Genomic DNA, 22,523 nt, shown 5'->3' on the forward strand with positions numbered 1-22,523 from the left:
GCCTCTCACCTTTGCCTCTTTGCAGCCCTGGTCCCTCTACCTCAGGCCCACAGCCCTGTGAGCTTCTTCTTCTTCTTCTTCTTCTTCTTCTTTTTTTTTTTTTTTTTAAGAGAGAGAGAGAGCAGGGGAGGGCAAGAGGAAGAAGGAGAGAGAGAATCTTAAGCAGGCTCTACCCTCAGCACAGAGTCCAATGTGGGGCTCGATCTTATGACCCTGAGATCATGACCTGAGCTGAAATTATGAACCCAACAGGCTTAACCAACAGAGCCACCCAGGCGCCCCAGCCCCTGCGAGTTCCTTGAGGGCAGGGATGGTGGCATTCCTTTATATCAGCTCAGTATAGCACCCGTCATATAGCAGTACTCAATGACATTTGTTGAATAAAATGACAAACGATGGATGGGCTGAGTGCCGTCTATATTCAAGAAGACAGACAAGAGGTCACCTTCGGAGGGAGGATTGTTGTTCACAGAGTAACTATGTCACAAATGAGGAACAGACAGAGACATTTTGCTGTGTTGCAGTGGTGAGAAATATTTTTGTTTTTGTTTTTAGGATAGCTCAATTCAGGTGAAGAAATATATTTATGGTTTATGGCTTTTTTTTTCTTCAATCAAAATGAAATAGTTATATTAAATCCTGGGGGAAAAGTGAAATGTTTTTTATATCTAAGATTACCTGTCTTATTCAATAAAATAATGTGAATGAGGAAATTGGCCCTGCTTTTCATCTTCTCAAAAGTCCACATCCAGGTGTATTTGAGAAGTGACAGTCGTGGGAAGCCTTATTGTCCTTCATCCTGGAGGGGATTGTGGCTCATTTTGGGAAACCAGTCAGTGTCAGGCTGTTTCTTACTACTGTAAAGGGTTTTTCTAGTAAGGGATTGATTGTCAAGAGATCAACAAAGCAAAATTTCTTTCAGCCTTCTGTGGGATGCGGAAATGACTTGATAAGGCCATTTTCATAATGGCGCTCTTTATAAGGAAATGTTGCCTGTGATGTCTCTGAGCTATTGGGTGTTGACATGTGTTTCTCTTACGGGTGTCAGGGGTTAGGGAGGGCCTGAGAATTCCCTGTCCCTTCTCCGATGTTTTAGTCGGCTCCAGGAGACAAGTGACAAGCGTGGAGAGGTTGGCTTGGAAGCTCTCTAAATTCTCAAGGACTCCATGTTTCTTCTTTCTGCAAGGATCAAACGCATTGTCTTAACGCACCATTTTCACCGATGGGAAACTGTTGCAAGTCATTATTTTTAAGTCGCCACACGGTGTCACATCTATGGGAATGGGTCCTCTTATCTTCTTGCCCATTTCTCACTATCAGCCTGACACTTTGTTTCTTCAGATAAAGCGGCTCTCTCCTGGAATGTTGCTTGGATTTTGATTGTATTTTCTTTGGTTGGTGAAGAATCTGAAGTTCTACTTTCATAATAACCACACCAAATGATTTACTTAAACCTGAAAGTGAATAGTTATATGTTTAATTTTCAGAGCCATGAACTTGTGTATGAAGGTTATGAATAGGTAAGATCATCGTACTGACTTTAAAAAAACATAAATATAAAATCACTATGGCCCCTCTCAAAACACCGAAAGCCAAATACAACCTTGACATTTAAATGTGACTTTGAAGGGCAGGACCACATTTTAGCAGCTTGAGCGACCTTGTTTTTTTTTTTTAGCTCCTTTCTATAAAGAGAAATTTCTAAAATATTTAACCAGCATCTGTCAAGTCTCCCAGAAGTGAGCCATGAACGAGACTCCCTGTGTTCTGGAATTGTAGTGGCTGCTAGGAAAATAAACCACAAATAAATAAATCCAGGGAGAAGGTGCGTAGATGGACTTGGCAGTAATATTTCCCTGAGAAGTGACTGCTGGACAAATTTTCTTGAGTAAGTAATTAAAAAAGAAAACCAACCAATGTTCAAAAACAGCAATGGAACTGTGACATTAAGAATAAATAATAGTGGGGCTCCTGGGTGGTTCAGTCATTTAAGTGTCTGACTCTTGGTTTCAGCTCAGGTCATGATCTCAGGGTCATGGGATCAAACCCCCACATCAGGCTCCGCACTCAGTGAGGACCTGCTTGTCTTTCTCCCTCTGCTCCTCCTCTGCACTTGCATGCATGCTCTCTCTCTCTAAAATAAGTAAAAATCAGGCGCCTGGGTGGCTCAGTTGGTTAAGCGACTGCCTTCGGCTCAGGTCATGATCCCGGAGTCCCGGAATTGAGTCCCACATCGGGCTCCCTGCTCGGCGAGGAACCTGCTTCTCCCTCTGACCCTCCCCCCCTCATGTACTCTCTCTCTCTCATTCTCGCTCTCTCAAATACATAAATCTTTAAAATAAAATAAAATAAAATAAGTAAAAATCTAAAAAAAGAATAAAGAATAATAATAGTAATAAATACAATAATAAAACTCTGGGACAGCAAAGGTTGTGGCAGTTTATGTGTATAGCATGCATACAAAGACAGGCCCCCCAAGTAGAGAGATGAATGTGCACTTGCTGTGGAGGGAAAGAGAGTCAACTTTTATTGCATACCCAAGCCTTACTTAATCCTGACAACCATGTCATGGGCTGTTATTATCCCCATGTTACAGATGTTGAAACAGAGTCTGGTTCTCTCCCTTGATTTTGCCCAGCGCCACATTAAGTGGTCAGTGTTGGTCCTGCTTGTCTCTAGAACCTCCCAGCACACTGACCCTGATGTCAGTGAGTGCTCCCCCCTCCAACGTGGGCCTATTATTCCTACGTGATTCCCAACAACTAAGATTCGATTCCAGCATCAAAGGTCCCTGTTTCTTTAGTTGGAACTGCCTTTGTTTCTGCACTATCAAAAAGAAGCAGAAGACTGTGGTTCAGGAAATGTGATCGCGAACAACCCAGGAACTGCTCTGTATTTTTCTTTCAAACCACTGAAGAATTTCTCCTTGGGAAAATGCCCCCAGTGTGTAATTAATGTGCCAGCCCTGTAGCACTTTTCCTCCACAGAGAGCCAGATGGGAGTCTGAGCTTCATTATTTGAGAAGCAGCAAACACAAAACCAGAAAGTAGAACTCGGCTGAGCCTTTCTCTCATTCTGTTTTCTTTCTCGTGGCTTCTCTCTGGCCAGAATATTATGAAAGCCTCCCATGGCCCAGAGTCTGTCAAGGATCTCATTTCTCTTCTGTGGCAGCTCACACATGCCCACCTGTGCCTGTCCCTTCATGGGGACCTTCTCCTGGCAAAAGTCTTATAAATAACAGGCCGGCTCAAAAAAGCCTGTGGTGATGGAGATTCTTTACCCTCTTCAGCTTTCTTGCCAACATTTTGGCGCAAAAATGACTGGAATTTTATTTTCTGTCAAACCTTACCAGTATCAGCGAGGCTCTGAAGATTTTTCAGGCAGGTTGGAAGGTGGTTTCTGGCCACTGAAAATCATATAGGTGGTTTCAACTTTAAGTTCAGGTAAAATATCCTTCCCATTGTCCCTGCCTCCTACATGCCCATCAGAAAATGAATCCCTGATAATATTACTACTTGATGTTCGCACTAGGAATTAAATTCCCTTGGTCACCCTGAGTGCAACTGTAGGGAAGAGACACCTGGGGCTGAAAGAAGCTTGACTCCTTTAAAAAAAAGTCCCTCCCCTGTCCCTATCATTAAAGGGTTACATTTGTCTCTTAAGAAGAAAATTAAAATTACTCATAATCCCATTGCGTAGGTATAAACACTATCCATATTTTGCTAAGATTTCTCTCCAGTGCACATATAGGATTTTTTTTTCACACAACTGAAATTATAAAGTTGATGTTTTGTCAACAGGAGTGCATCTGCGTCTCTTTCATAGAGCTGAGAAGGGTTTTTTTGTTTTTGTTTTTTCAGGAAATGAATCCTCAATGGTATGAGGTTGGAATGATTATTTAGACATTTCAGGAAAAAGCGAACCACACCTTGAAATGGGAGACTCCTGTGTGCTTCTTTCTCGATCCATACCCACCCCAAACCCATCCCTCCCTCTTCTTAACGGCAACAACAGGTAGAGGAAAGAATGCTTTGACTTAGTAGAAGTCATTAAGATTCAGGAAGGACTTGGACCCACGGATATCTTAGGAAAGGTGAGACAACATGAGCCAGAGAAACAAGGGCAATGGTATTGGAGTTGATTGAGGAAGGGGCAAGAGAGTAACAGAGGGAGAGGTGATAATAAGAAAAACCAGTATAGCAGAGATGGGGTTTCATACACCCCTGTACACATTCCAGCTTGCTTGCAGCAAGGTGGGGTCATGGGACAAGGTATGATTAAAGAAGGTGGAAGTAACATAAATTACTTTCAGACTGAAGTAAAGGAGAGCTGGTATATAACTCTCCAGCTGCCTCTTCCTCTGCCGTAGGGACCAAGGAGGCCTCGCATTACAAATGGCGCACTCTGGATCCTTGAGAGACTTCATGGACTTTTGGTGTAAGCATATGAGACAAACATGAGTTGTATTAAGCTATTGAGATTTGGGGGTGTTTGTTACTGCAGGTACAACCTCTCCCGTCCTGACTATCTAGCTCTGCAGGTTCCAACAGTGGAGGCCCACAGTGCCGGAACTTTGCTTTCCTAGTCTTGTTTGTGGCTGGGTATGGGCAAAGTGCCTGTGTAGCACAGGTGGGGATCTACTGTGAGGCTTCAGAAAATGGCTTTCTTGCCTTAGGAAAAGAGACGAGTGAGGCAGCACTGCTTTTCTCCCCTCTTTTCTTGCCAGACGTTGTCATAAGTGGATATGGTGCTTGGGACTGTGGCAGCCTCCTTGGGACCATGAGGGGAGACGATACTGACATTCTGAGGATGGCAGAACAAAAAGATGGGAGGCATCTGGGTCCTCAATGATACCACTGAGCCAGTGAACCAACCCTGGAGCTTCCCTGCCTCTTTGCTTTTGATGGAATTAGTTAGGAACATCCTTTTCATTTTAGCCACTTTTAGTGGTTCTTCCCTTATGAGCAGTCCTAATATCCTAGCCATCCTTTTAATAGTAAGTAGTAAATTAATAATAAAATCATTAATATCATCATTTTCTCCTAATTACTGGGAATAAAATTTTATAGTCTTGCCATTTGTGAAAAGCTGAACTCAGAAAAGGTATTTAGGGGCAAAGCTCATACCCCAAAGGTTCTTGTTTTATAAAAGGATTCATCCAGTAGAGTTGTTTCAAGTAGCAGTACCCTGTATGCCTTTAAGTGATGAGTTACAAAGTGCAAGCATTAGGAACCATCTGTAAATTGATTAACCACACCAAGTGAAGTTTAATGATAATGTTGTTGGGCTTAGCCCATTGTAAATGTTCAATAAACGGCATCCGTTAGTACAATTATGCTTATGTCAATGGGCTGTACTTTTTGAACAATGACTCCACGGTAGATCCACTGGCAGGAAGGTACGGTGCTGAATCAGTCCGGCTAGGCTGGGCTATGCTGCTGTAACCCACCAGCAACCTAGGAATCCCATTGGCTCACAGCAACATCAAGGTTTATTTCTCCCTCATGCGGTCTACCCATCTTGGGGAAGCTGGGGCTCTGTTCACATCATCTGCAGTTCAGAGGCTGACGTCTAAAACATTCCTAGTCTCATAGGAGAGGGAAGAGAGACACCATGAACCATGTGCTGGCCTTGAAACCTTCTGCCTGAAAGTGACACGCATCACTTCTGCCCACATTTCATTGGCCAAAGCAAGTTGATGTGGAAAGAGAGACACCATGAAAGAAAAGCAGAACGTGGTGGCCAGAGGCACTGACCTGGAGCATCTAAGACCATCAATCAACCCACTTTCCCTAAGATGATGCCATTCATTTCTCCAGTCATTGCCTGTGTTCCTGACATCTTATCACTTCACTGGCTGTCCCCTAATACCCATTCTCTTTTCTCTCACAGTAAAAAGAATGCTCAGTTTCTAGTTGGACTCCAGGTTAAACTTTTTCTTCCCCAGGTTCCCATGGAGTTAGGTGTGGCTGTGTATCAAACTCCTGGATCAGTGGAAGGTGAGCCACCGTGATATGCGATCCAGATCATTCCCTTAAAAGGAAGAGACAGACGCCCTCTCTGCTACCCTTTGCCACATCCAGGTCTGAAATTTAGAACTGTGTTGGACCATCAGTGGACAAGAGTGACACCACAGGGATGACAAATCAGCAAGGTACAAGGAGTTTGTACACCCTCAAGATCTGTGCCATTGAGCCACCATACCAGCCTGGCCTTCTACATGAGAGATAAATAGATTTTGATTTATTTTTTGCCACTGTTATTTTGGGTTTGTATTTCAACAGTCTTACCCATTTCCTACCCAATACATTCCGTTTTTGTAAAACTCAGCTGGCATTAAACAATAGAATGGAAAAAAGCAAGGTTATATTTAGTAATAAAGATGCCCAACTGTGATACTTCCCTGATGCCACTTGTAGAAATGCTTTTAAGACAGTGCACCTGCTCCTTAACTATAACACTCAGCCGAAGAGAGCGAGAAATGCCTCCCGCTATTAGACATGACAGCTTCTTGGAGCAAGGACTGTTATCCCCACCTTTCCCCACTTTGGCTTGCAGACGCCCTTCCTGTAGAAAAACTTGTCCTGAGTGGTGGACTGAAGAAGAAGAAATACGGGTGGACAGGTCTCCAAACCATACCTAAACCCTGTGTCTCAACAACGAAGTCCCAGGCTGTTTACTCTGCAGGCTGTATCCTCTCCTCGGTCTTTGCAGAGGCCAGTGGTTAAATTGACAGGACATCTAGGCTCCTGGCATCTTTGTCACTGTGTATTTCATGCTGGTATAATTTATCCTATTCACTAGTATTATTCCCAGTAAAGATGTCCCACAGGTTTTACCTCAAGTGTCAACTCCTATCTTGGTCCTGGCAGCATGGCCACGATGTTGAGAAGGATTCTGCATCATATGTCCTGGTGGGTTCCCTGAAGCAGAAACTGAGACAGGATTCCAATGCTCTGGGTTTATTGAGGGAGGACTCTCCAGAGAAAGGGAGCGGAGGAAGCCAGGCAGGGTATGGAAGGAGCTACATGAAGATGTAGTCTCAGCTGCAGCCTAGCTTCAGTATGATCCTCTGGGGGCTCTGGGCACATGAATCACACCTCAGAGTTGGTCCCACCTTGAGGCAAGAGGGCTGGACTTTCCTAGCCCCTTATTTGTCAGTTGTTGGTGGTAGGCTACCTTAGGTGAGGCACCTCTCATTTAGTTGAAGGCAATTCTCTGGAAATGAGGGCAGCTGTGAGCCTCTAGCAGACAACATTCATAGCAGCTGGGACATGGACAAGTCTACTTGCTGATGAAGAAGGTCTGGGTGGGACACCCCAGCATCTATTACTCTGTATTCATACTCAAGAGAATGAGTATTGTGATCAATTAGCAATGTCTGCCATGGGCACAGGCACCATCTCTGTAGAGAAGTATGTAGAGGTCTCATGCTGTGAGAAGACGAAGAGAATAGGTGCTGCTCCCTGTCAAACCATTACAAAGTTCAGTCAGGAAGGAAGTTATGTGGAAATTATAGAACGTGATTCATGTTATGGCCCAACCATTGCCTTCTAAACTGAGAACTGGCACTACCTCTTTCCTGAGGACTCAGAAGCAGAAACTGATGACAAGATCCTTTGGTTGCAAGCCACAGAATTCATCCTGGCTAACTTCAGCGCCTTTGGACTATGGGAAAGAAATTGAAAGAACTTATGGAATCAGAGAACGATCATAAGGCTGGGCAGGAATTTAGGGCTACTCCAGGGACCTCAGCCGCAGAACCATACGGATTGCTCAGGATGGAGCCTTAACACAACTCCAACCACTTTTGGTCTCTCTGTCTTTTTAATCAACTTTTGATCTTAGAAGAATTTCAGATTTATTGAATCAGACCCAATTTCCTTATTGTTGACACTACTATGGTGCCTTTGTCACAACTAATGAATCAATATTCACCCCCTACTGCTAACAAAACTCCATAGTTTATTCAAATGTCCTTATTTTTTACCTAACATTATTTTTTTTAAAGATTTTATTTATTTATTTGAGAGAGAGAATGAGAGAGAGAGAGCACATGATTGGGGGGAGGGTCAGAGGGAGAATCAGACTCCCTGCTGAGCAGGGAGCCTGATGCGGGACTCGATCCCAGGACTCCAGGATCATGACCTGAGCTGAAGGCAGTCGCTTAACCAACTGAGCCACCCAGGCACCCCTAATATTATTTTTTTTAAAGAGTTTATTTATTTATTTGAGAGAGAGAGAGAGAGAGAGAGAGAGAGAGTGAGTGCTTGCACGCGCCCCCGCACACACACACACCCACACACACACACACACACACACAGGAGGGGGGGGGGGGGGGGGGGGGGGGGGGCAGAGGGAGAAGCAGGCTCTCCACTGAGCAGGGAGCCCGATGTAGTGCTCGATCCCAGGACCCTGGGATCATGACCTCAGCAGAAGGCAGATGCCTAACGGGACTGAGCCACCCAGGTGCCCCTTACTTAACCTTATTTTTTACTTAATAACATTTTTTCTGTCCCAGGGTCCTATCCAGGGCACGGTATTACATTAAGTAGTGTAAATCCTTAGGATCCTTTACACTGCGAGATTTTCAGTCCTTCCTTGTTCTTGATGACTTTGACGGTTTTGAGGAATACTGGTCAAGTATTCTGTAGCACACCTTCCACTTTGTGTCTCTTTTCAAATTTTGGCCCAGTTTGAGTCCAGCATCTCCCTCCTTGGATCAAATGGCCACAGCCAGGGGCAAGGTGGAGGCAGACCAGCCCATGGGAGTGGAGGTAGTGGTGCGGGGGATGGGGATCTTTGTGAATCCCAGCCACCCAAGCCTTTGCCTACAACCTGGTGATCTAATTAGGGTCCCCTCCCTGCAAAATTAGCTGACCCAAATTACAACTCCCAGCAAGACTATTGCCTGTGCCCCAAATAGTAAAATAAGAAGCAGCACAGAACCAATGGCCAAGGTCAAGCAATTATAGAGAAAAAACCTGAGTGATTCTGAACAGAACCAAGTATGTTGCACACTTTATTCTCTGTGCCTAAGCATTAAAAAAAGCCAGTATGCCTGAAATTCCTTCCCCATCGCTAGTCATTTTGATTACGGTGTCACTGCACATAGCAATTTTTGCCCGTAAACCAAATAGCAAACCCCCAAATGGTAGTTTCCTCCAGATTACAAGATACAATTAATTTGTTACTGCTTTTGTTTCTCTCCCCCACCTCCACCCAGAAGATTACAGAACAATGGATGTACCAGACCCTTGGTTAAAAACAACTGAAGAAAATTCAGAAATTCGATTTATCTCTAAATAGGTCATTTGCACAGCCAACATCTGCGATGCTCACTGAACTGAGCTGAACTCATTGAATTCATTGACTCTTGCCTTTATTTAGAAAACAAAGAATTTACCCAGGAAAGCAATTAAACTCTGGCCTATTTAAAGAAACCTGTTGCTCTTTTGTAAACAGGACTATTATTTGTTTGCATTGGATGGAAAGGTTAAGGGAGCTTAGACACTCGCCTCTTTGTGGCTACATCATGTTGTCAAACACGAACAGTCTTGCTGTGTTTGTCAGAGCTGGACAAGAGAGAGAAAATGATGATTCACAAGTTCCTGATGATTCTTCTCCTCTCTGATACCCTGCAGAGAAAGAGGGAGGAAGGGCAAAGTTTTGAGGCCACTGTTTTTGTGGCTGGCTTCTTTCACTTAGCGTAATGTTTTCAACGTTAATCCACATTGTAGCATGTGTCAATGCTCCCTTCCTTTTTACTGCCAAGTAGTATTTCACAGAATTCATATACTACATTTTATTTATCCATTCATCCATTGATGGGCATTTGGGTTCGTTCGTCCTTCCTTCCTTCCTTCCTTCCTTCCTTCCTTCCTTCCTTCCTTCCTTCCTTCCTTCCTTTCTTCCTTCCTTCCTTCCTTCCTCCCTCCCTCCCTCCCTCTCTCTCTCTCTCTCTCTCTCTCTCTTTCTTTCTTTCTTTCTTTCTTTCTTTCTCTTTCCCATTATGAGTAGGCTGCTAGGAACATTTGTGTACATGTTTTTAAGTGAACTGGATGTTCATTTCCCTTGAATATATACCTAGGAGTTGATGTATCATAGGTCACACCGGACCTTTTAAATAATATCATGTGGCAACTCTGGGCCTCAGAATCTTGACCCTCTCCAGGGTTTGTTGTGTTGTTTCAGTGGCTTTTCTAAATTAATCCTGGAAAGTCTGTGTTCTTTGTCATGGATGGCTATGAAGTCTCTGCTCGTTTAGCTTGACGATATGCTCATGATGCGACAGTTTCCTTAAATGTCTAGAACCAATGAGTCTCCCGAACTTTGTGGGGAGCTCTGTGTGTGTCCTGGGGGGCAGACCTTCAACACTCAAGACAGGCAGTTTACAACTTCACCTCAGCCTTCACTTCCTGCTTGCACAGAGCCTCCAGGTCAGCCGGAGGTGAGAGCTTAAGGCCTTCTCAGTCTTTCCTGAGCGTGACACGGTGCGGGGCATGCCTATCATCCTATGCATGTGTGTGGCTTTCTAGAAGCCCAGGAATATGTTGGAGCTTTTCAAAACCCCTCGTGAATCGCTCATTCCCTAGGTTTTTCTTTTTAGCTTCTTGGTTGGCCTATTATTTAGTGAACCATTCATCTACCTTGTTCCACCATTTTTGCTGACATTCCCCCCGCCCCTGCAACCGCCCCCCGTGCATTTTTATGGTGATGGCACCACAAAGTCTTGGAACTTCATCATCGAATGTTAGATTTTTTGTCATGGTCTAGATTTCGGTATTCTATCTGGCTATCTTTTTGTTTACATGGAGTTCCAAATAATGGGAAAACCTACCATCAAAACAACTTATACCAAACTGTGTCTCTCAGCTTTGGGTTCAGATATCAGATCACCATAATCATGGGACAAAATCATCACATGCCAGAGAAACAGGCTACTGATGGCTACTCCAAATAAGCCGGGAGGCTCCTCCGGATCCTCTGTAGGGCAAAAGGCATGAGTAACAGGGCAAAGAAGAAAGACAGCAGTTAATTTTATGTCCCAATAGAAAGGCTCTACAGCCAGCCAGCTTCTGCCTTCCCCCTAGAGCTCCCTCTGAGATGGACACCAACTTGCCCTAGGATCTCAGCAAGGGTGACATATCGTGCCCTACCCTGGCCTCATTTAAGCCCTAGGCTGTTCCCTAGTAGACATCAGCACAAGGCCCAACCCACTACCCACCTCACACATTGCCTCTGGGCCTACCAGGCTCACACTGTCTGGAGAATCGGCTTTGCTGGGAAGCCACTATCTTTCCTGTTTAGGAACAGCTAGTGGAGAAGATTTTAACAGCCAGACCAGAGGCAGAGCTGTCTCCTAGATGTTGCCCCCCCGTGCTGCTAAGTTTTGGTGGAAAGATGATTCAGCTCAGACAAGGTGAGTGAAGGCAGAAGATGCCCCCTTGGGAGGGACCGCGGGGCGAGCCTGGGCAGAAGCCTGCTGACAGGCCCTGGCTGTGACCCTGATTTGCAATGTCTCCTTCAGAAGCTTTCAAATCACATTAGGCTCTGGCCGTCGCTGACTTGATGAGCTATGTCAGAACTGCCAAGAGCACTCCCGCTTCGCCTCACCAGGTGGCCCAAGCCCCCTGGGAGTCAATGTTTGCAGCCTCTAGGCATCGCGTGGCCTGCCCCACCTGCCTTCCCAGCTGCCCCCGACCCCGCATACAGAGTCCCACGTGTTCCCCGAGGCGTCCTGGGCCAGCTGTCAGACAGGGGCCTGGGGTGTTCTCTGGGGTGGCTAGATCCTGTTCAACCAGTGGTCTCAGCCCTGGCTTCACACTACCATCATCGGGGGAGCACTTAAGAACACCAAGACCTGAATCCCACTCTGGGCCTGTAAAATCAGAGCCTTGGGGAGAGGCCTGTGAGTTTTTGGACGAGGAGACCAAGGCTGTGAGCAGGAAAGTGACTTCCCCACTTTGCACAGCTAGTGGGTGGCAGAGCCGACACTGGTCCGGGCGTCCCAACCCTCTGCCAGGTGCTCTTGGCACTGTCACTAACTAGCATTGCTTTTGTCTTCTGTGTTCTTTCTGTACCTGCGTTTCCCCATCTGGACCCCTAGGATGTGCGAGACTTTTATCCCTAGATATGATAATGGAAGTTTATGTGTTTCAGTTGGTGTGTGTGTGTGTGTTTTTTTTTAAGGTTTCATTTATTTGAGAGAGAGAGAGAAAAAACGAGTGCGGGGGGAGGGGCAGAGGGAGAGGGAGAAGCAGGCCTCCTGCTGAGCAGGGAGCCTGACATGGGGCTCGATCCCAGGACCCAGAGAACATGACCTGAGCTGAAGGCAGATGCTTAACTGACTGAGCCACCCAGGCGCCCCCAGTCTTGGGTATTTTTGAAAGCTTAATGGAAATCATGCCTTAGTTTGTGAGTACAGTGCACGGGCTGCTACTTAGGAAATGTAAATTGTTTGGAAGAAAAAAGCTTTTAAAACTCAAGAGATGATAGAAGAAAATTAATAAAGGGGCCCCTGGTCAACTTTTTATACCTAAAAAAATAGGCCGGGAAGTGTCTCACCCTCCAGGGCTCTGGCCAGTGCTTCTGGCATTGTCAGAAATGTCAATGGACTGGATGCAATGGACGATCTGGGTAAGGCCTCACCAGATGCCAAGATGTGGAGCTCGGAGCAAACCCCCAGGGCAACGTAGTGCGTTCTGAAATGTCCCGTCCCAGGGTGAAGGCTTCCAGGCCCTGCAGGTGGACCCGATTGCTATGCTCATCAGAGAAGAAGCATGGAGGAGTGCAGGGTCAAGGCCACGGGCACCCAAGGCAGTGAGAGGGTGAGGTCTTTAATGCCGTGACCCTTGCTGGTGAATGGCAGGTGCCCACCAGAGTGTTCACTCCCATTTCTAAGAGAACAGGTGCAAAAAGTAACGAAGAGAGAACAGAAATGTTTTTTTCCCAAGCTCCCTGCAGTAGACTGCATAATGGACGTCAAAGATGTCCACGTCCTGATTCTCAGAATCTGGGAACTATTGTGGACGATCCTGGGCCCAATTTAATTAATTCTAGGAGGGAGTCAGGAGGGTCAGAGTCGGAGAGGAAATGTGACCAGGGAAGCAGAAGCCAGAGTGGAGGTGGCCACATACCAAGGAATGCAGGCAGCCTCTTGAAGCTGGAAAAAGCAAGGAACTGGATGTTCCTCTAGAGATTTTTAAAGATTTCGTACCTGCTCATACCTTGACTTTAGCCCAGTGAGACTGATTTTGGACTTCTAACCTTGAGAACATTAGAAGAATTCCTGATAACAGTCATAATGCCTTTTACAGCTAAATGTGGGGGTTTTTTGTTTAAAAAATGAATACTTGACCACAGTCCACACCTGAAAGGTGGAAAAAGATACATAATGCAAAGAAACTCTCTCTCCTCTGCCATCTCCCAGCCACCCCAGGCTTCTGTCCTTAGAAGGAACTGCAGTTAACCAGTTTCTTGGGGACACTTTCAACGTAATTCTGGGCACACACAAGCACGTACACATACAAATGTACGTTGTGGGCAAATAGTAGCATATTATACACAGTATTGTGCCCTTTCCTTTCCCACTTCATAGTGTCATGGAGCTAATCCTGTATCAGGGATTGCTTGTACAGGGGTGATTCTTGTTTGTAATGGCAATGTCGATTTCCTTTGTATTTATGTCATCATTTACACAACCAGTCATCTAGTGATAGACATTTAGGTTGTTTCCAATTTCTTTCTAGCTCAAATGATATTGCAGTGGATGTCCTAGTAATAGTGCACTTTGTGTATGTGGGATGGCTCTCCCAAAGAGCAGGTGCATTTTTTTATTTGGCTAGATATTGCCGAGTTGCCCACCTCCGAGACAGGAACAATTCACACTCCCAGCAACAGTGTTTGGAAATGTGTGTCCCCCAGCGACACAGCATGTCATCTGAATTGATGTTCTCTAACAACCTGACAAGGTGGGACCTGGGAGTCCTTGAGCAACTCTGGGAATGGAGTCTAGAAAAGAACTGGGTCTCTGGGTAAGGCACCGGGTGCCCCAGCCTGGGAGCCTCCTGCCCGGTGTCCCCAGCGGCTGCACACCCCCCTAGGCCGTGGGGCCTCTGGACGCTGGCCGTCACTCTCTCTTCCCCACTTGGCTTTCAGATCTCCTGGAGATGGGGGTGTGAGAGCCTGACTTCTCCAGCTCTTTCTCGAACAGCATCCTTTATGGCTTGATAAAATTTGGGGCCTTGCAGCTGAGAAGTGAAGCCCAGGGCATTCAGGGACGGGACGGCTGCAGTGGGCTGTTGTGTGTTCCTGCAAACCCTGGGATATAGAAGGACAAAGGCATGACTGCATTTTCAGGACGCATTAAAGCCGCGTCTTCTGATTGCTCTGCATTTGACACTTATCAAGCCTCTCTTAGTAATCTGAATAACAACTTTATATAAGGGAAGATCATCCAGCTACTCAGACAAAAAACACACCGGGTCGCCTGGATGTTAGCCTTCTTTCCCCGACTTGTCTCCTTCTGTCCTGTCCCCAGCAGGTTTGTTTCATGAGTACTGTCCATACTCACCCTCTGGTTAAAAGGCCTCTGTCATTTTAGACCTCCTTTCTCACCAAGGACTTCTTATTTACCAAATAGTTCCCCCAAAATATCTGTTATGCTGAAATCAGAGTGCGTATGGGGGGATGGAGTGCAGCTGTGGAGTCTCTTGGTGGGTATGGAGATAGGGAGGGGTCGGCAGAGGAGAAGAAGGAGTCTCGGGTCTTACCAGATACTTAGCCTCTGAAAAACATAAAGTGATTCTGTCCATGCAGATGGGGATGAAATCATGTGGTTTGGGCCACGCTCTTTGTACAGAGTACTCTGGTCATCTTTCTTTCCTCTTTTTTTTTTTTTTTTTTTGCTGTTGCAGCTTGCATTATTATGAAGTCCATCAGAAAACTGTCCGGGAGCACCTGGGTGGCTCAGTCGTTAAGCGTCTGCCTTTGGCTCAGGTCACGATCTCGGGGTCTTGGGATCGAGCCCCACATCGGGCTCCCTGCTCGGCAGGAAGCTTGCTTCTCCCTCTCCCACTTCCCCCTGCTTGTGTTTCCGCTCTTGCTGTCTCTCTCTCTCTCTCTGTCAAATAAATAAATAAAATCTTTTAAAAAAGGAAAAAAAAAAACTGTCCGGCCGAATGGTCAGCAAGAGGAACAGGAAACTCACAAAGAGAAGTTTCAAATCCCCAACTAAAATAGATTCCTCCCTCAAGCTTCCATCATGGGCAAAGCTCAGCGGTGGCAGAGGGGTTGCTGAGCGTGCCTATCTCCCAGGCACCTTGCAAACAGGGTCAGAGTAAGGGGGTAGCCATCTCTAAGAACAGATCCTGTCGTTAGGAGTTAGTGTCTAAGGTGCCAGTTAAAGAACACAGCTGGGAGGGGGTGCATTTAATTTCCTGATTGAAATTGATAAAGAGAGAGAAGAGAGAGGTGTGATTTGCCAGAACAGTTATACATCAACTCCTCCATTTCTCCGATTAAAGATCCTGCCCATTGGTTGGCTTGTGTGAGCTGCTGACTGGCTGGACGAAGAAGGGACAGCAGACTGCATGTGAATTTAAAAGTCGTCTTTGAAGGAATAACAGTCAATCCACTTCTGCTGCCTCTATGAGAAATGAGGGGGTCATATGGTTCGCCTTCTCCCCCAACCATGGAGTCGTTAACACTCTGAGTTCTCAGACACAGCATTTCTGCTCCTCAAACTTTGTTCCAAGTGCACGATGAAATTAATTTTCAGGAGACCTTTGTGACAGCCTAGTGTCACTGTTCAATGTATGGGATGAGGAGGGAGCAGGGCGCATTAAAATAGATCAATCCCATTCAATCAACATTGTCAATCCAATGTCCTTCTTGGCTCAGTGTTAAAAATGCATGAGCACGGGCACCTGGGTGGTTCAGTCAGTTAAGGGTCTGCCTTCAGCTCAGGTCATGATCCCAGGGTCCTGGGATGGAGCCCCGCATCAGGCTTCCTGCTCAGTGGGGAGTCTGCTTCTCTTTCTGCCCCTCCCCGCCCCGCTCGTGCTCGCTTGCTTTCTCTCTCAAATAAATAAGTAAAATCTTAAAAAAAATGCATGAGCACACGGTTAGGCCATGCACAAAATAAACATAAATGGCAAATAGAGAAGAAGTCATCTCTCTAGGTCTCCAAGTGTGAACATTGAAACAACACCAAGATTCTTCTTTTCTGTCTCCTGATTATTTTTGTCTCCAAATTATGGAAGCTATTTAAAAACAATTTCCAATATTGGTGACATGGAAGACTAATTATTATAGTATTACCACTAATGATATCAGTGAACACCATGGTGCTTATTATGAGCTAGGACTTTTAAAAAACACTTTACAAATAAAAACTCACCTAATTCTCACCGAAGCTCTGTGAGATGGGTAGTATTATTATTCCAATTGTAAGGTTAAAGAGACTGAGGCATGGAGAGTAAGAAGTGGGAGCCAGAGCCTCCGGGTAGAGCTTTGGATCCACCCAGATTTGCAGAGAACCCATCTGGGGAAGTGTCATTGCCTGGATGTCTCCCAAAGCTGGAGAGGTAGGGGAAGGAGAATTTGGTTAAGGGTCAGCAACACCATTCCCCATTCTATGGCCTTGGGCAAGTTAGGCAACTTCTCTGGGTTTTGATTTCTTTACCTGAACAAGGGGGACGATGTTTCTTACCCCAAAGAGAATCGAAAAGATGGAATATAGTAATTTGGGGACATGAAAGCCTTTGCTCACTCTAGAATCCTAGGCAAGATGTTGGAGCTAAGACTCCACCCCCTGCTCTTCTGGGACTCTGTTAATTATGCAAGTGAGCCTGTGTGTTTGAGGAAGAAAGATCTCAAAGGTCCATTTAACCTGTCAAAATCACAAGACTAAATAAACTTTGGCAAACTGTCCCTAAAATGCTTTAACATACGCTCAGCTTTTTGCGTGAGCAGCTCCCATCCGTCTCTAGGAGCCCATCCAGTTTTAACATGCTTTGATTCTATTTTTTCAGAGTTTATTATTATCAAGAGGATTCCATGAAAGGCAAGTAACTCTTAAAGCCACACTGTATCAAATGAATTTTCCTTTTGATGAGCTGCCTTGCATACATAAAATGACTCCTTCCAGACAGACAACTTTGCTTTTTAAGCACCTGAATTTTTGCCTAAGAGGAGAATCTGACTAACAGCTGTACCATTTCCAACCACTTTAAACAGGGAAGGTTGCCCATTGCTTGGCACTCTCTCCTCCATTGGAAGGGACGCCCGGTGATGAGAAATGCGAGCACATGGTTCAGCCTACAGACCGAACACATGATGCCGTTATAATTCACATGCCACCTACTGTCAACAAAATTGAGAGGTGACCTTAGGATGAACTACACATTTAGCCTGCGTTGTTAAAGAAGAACCGGAAGGTCAAATCTCACTGGTGATTCTTAGATTGTCAGGGGTCATGGAATTTTTGAGAATCTGATAAAGACTAAGAAGACTTGAGGAAAACGCATGTGTGCATGTCTACATGTCCCCGGAAAGGTTTGTGTGCAATTTCAGGAGCCCCCAGATTAAGAGTTGCTGAGAGAGAGAGACAGAGAGAGAGAGACAGAGAGAGAGAGAGAGAAATACGCTAAAATGTCGACTAATACGTCTTCTTTGTTTAACCCTTAAGTTTAGTCTGGGACTTTAAGGCACATGCAGGACTGTCTACAGAGTTTGCAGGACCCAGTGCCAAATGAAAATGCAGGGACTTCCTGTCAAAAATTTATTAAGGATTTTGAGACCACAGCAGCAGAGCATTAAACCAAGTGTGGGGTCCTTGTGCATGGCTAGTGCACCTGTGAAGCTGGCGCAGGCCACACGAGGTAAGAGACACAGTGGGCTCTTCTGGTCTGGCTCTGAAACTATAGCCTTGTAAAAATGTAATATCCTGCATCGAGGAATGTTTGGTGAACTTGGTATTATAATTTTCTTTTAAACTTTAATATGGCCTTCATATTTATTGTGGATGAAAAAAGTCCAGCAAGAGCCAATCTGTTTCCCCACTGATGCCAACACTGAACTGTTAGCAAGAGATCCAGCAGCAAGCTCCACAGCAGATAGCTGGGGGCAGATTAGCAGCTAACACAGTATTTGGCTGCATGTGGTTCTACGAGGCTAGCTGCCCTGGGCTATCTGAGATGCGTCACTTTTAAAGTCTGTTGCTTATAAAGTGTGACCCCTTTAACAGTTTTATATTTATCAGAGTATCACAAACACATGCTGTACAACAAATCCACATTTCCCAACGACTGCTCTGAGAAAACAGCTATCCCTTAACCTACTACCCTTTACTTTCCAGGACATTCAGCTCGAGCTGTTTCCTGTGGCATTGACCATCATTTTTTTCTGGATAGGATGCTTGTCTGCAATTTTTGGATTTATCAGTTTTCATCATTATCTGTTGGCTTCTGGAGGTAGACATTTGTTATTTGTAGAGGCTTGCTATTTTTTTTGAAGACTCTTCATATGTTGGTCATTTCCTGCATTCCCAAGATAGAAGCCATAAGAATCCTCATTCTCCACCTCCCTGACAGCTGGGTGCAGGAATGTAATTTAGACGTCATCAATCAGATGCACCTGTGCAAATTTTGATTCTGAAGTGTCAGCACATGAGGGAAGAGGCACGCAGAGGAGGGAGTCTCCTGGTGTCCCATGGAGGTGTAGGTCTGGCTTTAGGGAGGCCAAAGAGGCTCTGACACACGGTCCAGGGTGTCAGTGGCGTGATGTACTGGCTGCAGCTTGGGTTCCAGGCACTGGAGACTGGGACGCCCACCAGTGCAGCCTGTAGTATGTCAGACATTGCTCCCAGAGATTCTGGAGTGCACCTGCTATATCCTCAGATGCCCTCATTTCCTACTTTAACAAGGCAGAGTGATGCCTGTTTTTTGCACCTAGGAGCCTTGACTTTTACACTCTGTGGATGAAACGGCTCTCTGACTCTGTTCCCCATCTCCCATTATGTTCCCATCATCATTTTTGCTTAAATCAGTCTTCAGCGTTTACATTATTAGGACTTGTAAATATTTTTTACTGCTGAGCTGATTTGCATATTATGTGTAATAGGATGTTAAGAAGGGACTCCCCCCCTTTTTTCCTCCCAATTTAGGCTGCATCTCCAAGACAACAGATAGTAATGATTCCCACTTTCTAAAGTGAGGGATGGGGGTCACCAAAGCAGGACTTGCAGTGGAGAATCGAGTAACTAGATTTTGCCCTTAGCTGACCACCCCGCTCCAGTCTATGAAAAGGGGCTGTAGAAACCTAGGAAGTTGGGGATTAGAAGAATATTTTTGGAGAGAGCCGTCAAAATGCTGAGAACTGTAACACCAACACTCCCCCAGCCCCGTTCCATACCAACACATATGGGAGTGATGATGGGTGGTACTTTCCCCTCACCTGCAGCCTAGGGAAATGGGCTTCCGTGGGTCCCCTCAGAGCCTGTTCCAAGGCTCCAAGAGCTTGAGGGCACCTAGTAGTGTCTGAATGACTCCTGATAAATCTGAAGATGAGACCTTGTGGTTTTGGTGGTAGGGTCAGAAAAGGTGGCAGCATTGGGGATGCCCGGCACTCCCAGAGTTTGTCAGGGCAAAAGCTGAAGGACATGTCACTTAGGCCAGAGGGCCCACAGGAGAGAGGTCACCTATGTCCAAGAGGACAGTCTGGGAGAACATCTTGATCCTGAAAGGGGGTAGACCACTGGATTCCCAAGAGCTGAAGGAGAAACAGTGGGTGGCCAGCCAGGGAAAAGCATTTGCCTCTGTCAAGAGAATTATAGGTGAGAAAGTTTCAAGAATTGTTGGGGTGGGGATATCTCCACTCTCTCCCAAAGTACCCCATAAGAGAGGGCATCATCTCTAAACGCACACCCAGCTCAGAAATAGCTTTGCCATCTCATGATAGCACTCATCAGAATAAAAGGGGGGAACCTTCTTATCTCCATACCTCTCTCTCCCTTCCTCCCTCTGCTCCCACCCCGAAAAGGCTAGAACTTTTGCTTTGCAAACTGAAAACAGAGAGATGAAGCACAAGCCTGGGTTGTCCACTCCCTGTGACAGTCAACCTATCATAGACCTGAATAGTCAAAGGGGCAAAGCTTTAAATTTAAGTGACATCCATACCATTAGATAGGTCTGGAAATTTCAATTACTGAAATGAAGCATTTTTATGATTGTAGATGACCAGAAAGCTTGTAAGTTATTTAATAAAGACACCCTTCTCCATACACATACAAATCAGAGGACTTGCTCTAGATTTCATTCAAATGGTGGGGTAGAAACTAGCTTCTGTAGAGTGGATTTAAGTAGGGGGTGGGGGAAGAAGAATAAAGTGGGGTTTGTTTTTAGTGCAGGTAGTTTATTGGAGATGTGATCCCAGAAACCAAGAGTGATGGAGAGGGGAGAATGACCCAGAAGAAGGAGAAGCCCATATAAAGGTGTGTTAGTTAAGTCACTGGGGTAGGCAAGGGTGAGCTTAATTCTGCCAGGACTTCTGAGGCATATACAGAATGCCTCCCAGAATTGGCCATCAAGTACATGAAAAGCAATGTCTGTTATCTATCAACTCTTGTTGTCCATCGAAAGTCATACTTTAGGATTGTTGCTATTTTATTTTATTTTATTTTATGTTATTTTATTTTTTAAAAAATATTTATTTATTTGACAGAAAGGGAGAGGCCCTGCATTGGACTCTATGCTGGGCGTGGAGTCTACTTAAAATTAAAAAAGAATAAAAATAAAAATAAATATTCTCTTTCCATCAGTATCTCTAGAACTTGGGGTTCTTTAATCCCTAGTTTGTTTTATTATTTGTCTTTAATGTTGAGGGCTTTCCTTGAATATCAGGTAACATTCAGCTTTCTATTCATTTTTGAGTGAGGTAATACAAAACTGAATGGAAATTTCTAGAAATTTCTGTGGTTTTTAATGGGTAGATTTCGCCAGAGAATCAGGGGACAGTGAGGCAGTCATTTCCACTGGGGATCCCAAAATGTCAACATCTGGAGGTCTTTATTCTGGTGTTTTTCAGACACTCAAGAGAAAAGTTTAATTGCCGTCCAGAGTTCTGAGTGGGGGAGGGTATGGGGATTCCACCATTTTGTAAATACACTTTCACTTAATTCTCATTTTTTTAACTGTGTTTCTCCATCTGCCTCCTGCTTGCCCGAGTTGACAGCCTCTTTAGTTCAATTTCTCTCCAGAACAAGTTTCCTATACCAGTTCTAGGAGATAGGGGTGGGAAAATAGAGACTCAACTGTCCTGTGTATACTTTGAGACTGTCCTTTTGTTTGGCCTTGAGACTTACTTTCACTCTGTGTATTTGGGGTCTCCATTTCCTGGGCTTTTCCATGGTTCATGGGGCGGGGGATTGGCTTACTTCTCTGTATGTATTCTGGAGCTTCATTAGCTGTACTCATCACTTAACACCCTCCTTCTACTTTGTAATCTATTATCTGGGCTTCTGCCCCATTCTTTTTGTCCTTGTGGTTTACAATGAAAATTTTTCCTTTACTGCCATTTTTGGAGTTTTGGAAACAAGGGAAGAATCATCGCCAAGGTTAATCTGTGTAACTAAAAGTTAAAACTGTTGACTTAAAGAAACCATCCGCATTATTAGAGAAATGTCATTCTTGTTTCTGATTCATTGACTAGGATTCGTCACACCCCATTTCACAGAAACTGGCCATCTTTATTCAAATGCTGGGCCAAATTTGCAAAATAAGTCATTTAAGTGACCAACAAATGGTATGGCATTTGGAGTAACAGAACCTGCCCTAGTTAGTTATCTGCCCTAAGGATTTTTCATTTTTGTCTTGTGTAGATTAGGTTCCCTTCTCTTTATCCTCAGTCCAAAATGTCCATAGTTTTCAAGGATATAGGATATATCCAGGATATATATTCCCCACCCCCACCCCCAACCTCAGGTTAGTAGTATGTCAACGTCATGGTGTGTGTGTGGGAAACATTTTTGTGTCACTAACTGTTAATTTCCTACTCAACATGTGTCCTCTACATCTCTACCAACAGAACCTCAATTTTGTTTCATACAGCAATTATATAAAATTAAATCTCCATCTCCCCATCTCCTTTACAGATAAGAGACTTCTGATGAATAGGATGCAAATGGGCGGGACTTGTAGGAATGCTATTTTAAATGGAGGTCACTTAGCTGTCGTGATTCTTGACCTCTGCCCTTTCCCGATTCTTGCCTCCACCCTGGACAGGGTGCTGAGGCTGGAGTTGCCATCTTGCAGCCACTAGTTGACCAACAGGAGGTCAGTCATAGAACAAGGATGATTGATGGTAGGGCAGAAGGAGGCTGGGTCTCTGATGGCATCGTGGGGGTCGCCATGTTAGACTTGATGGATTCACGAATTTCTTGTTATGTGAGAAAACAAAACCTCTAATATATTTAAACCTCTATTTAGTCACATTTTCTGTTATTTGCAAATGAATGCAGCCCA

This window comes from Callorhinus ursinus, unplaced genomic scaffold, assembly GCF_003265705.2.
Source record: "Callorhinus ursinus isolate GAN/ISIS: 27379988/994484 unplaced genomic scaffold, GSC_fseal_2.0 scaffold1, whole genome shotgun sequence".
NCBI classification, from domain to species: Eukaryota; Metazoa; Chordata; class Mammalia; order Carnivora; family Otariidae; genus Callorhinus; species Callorhinus ursinus.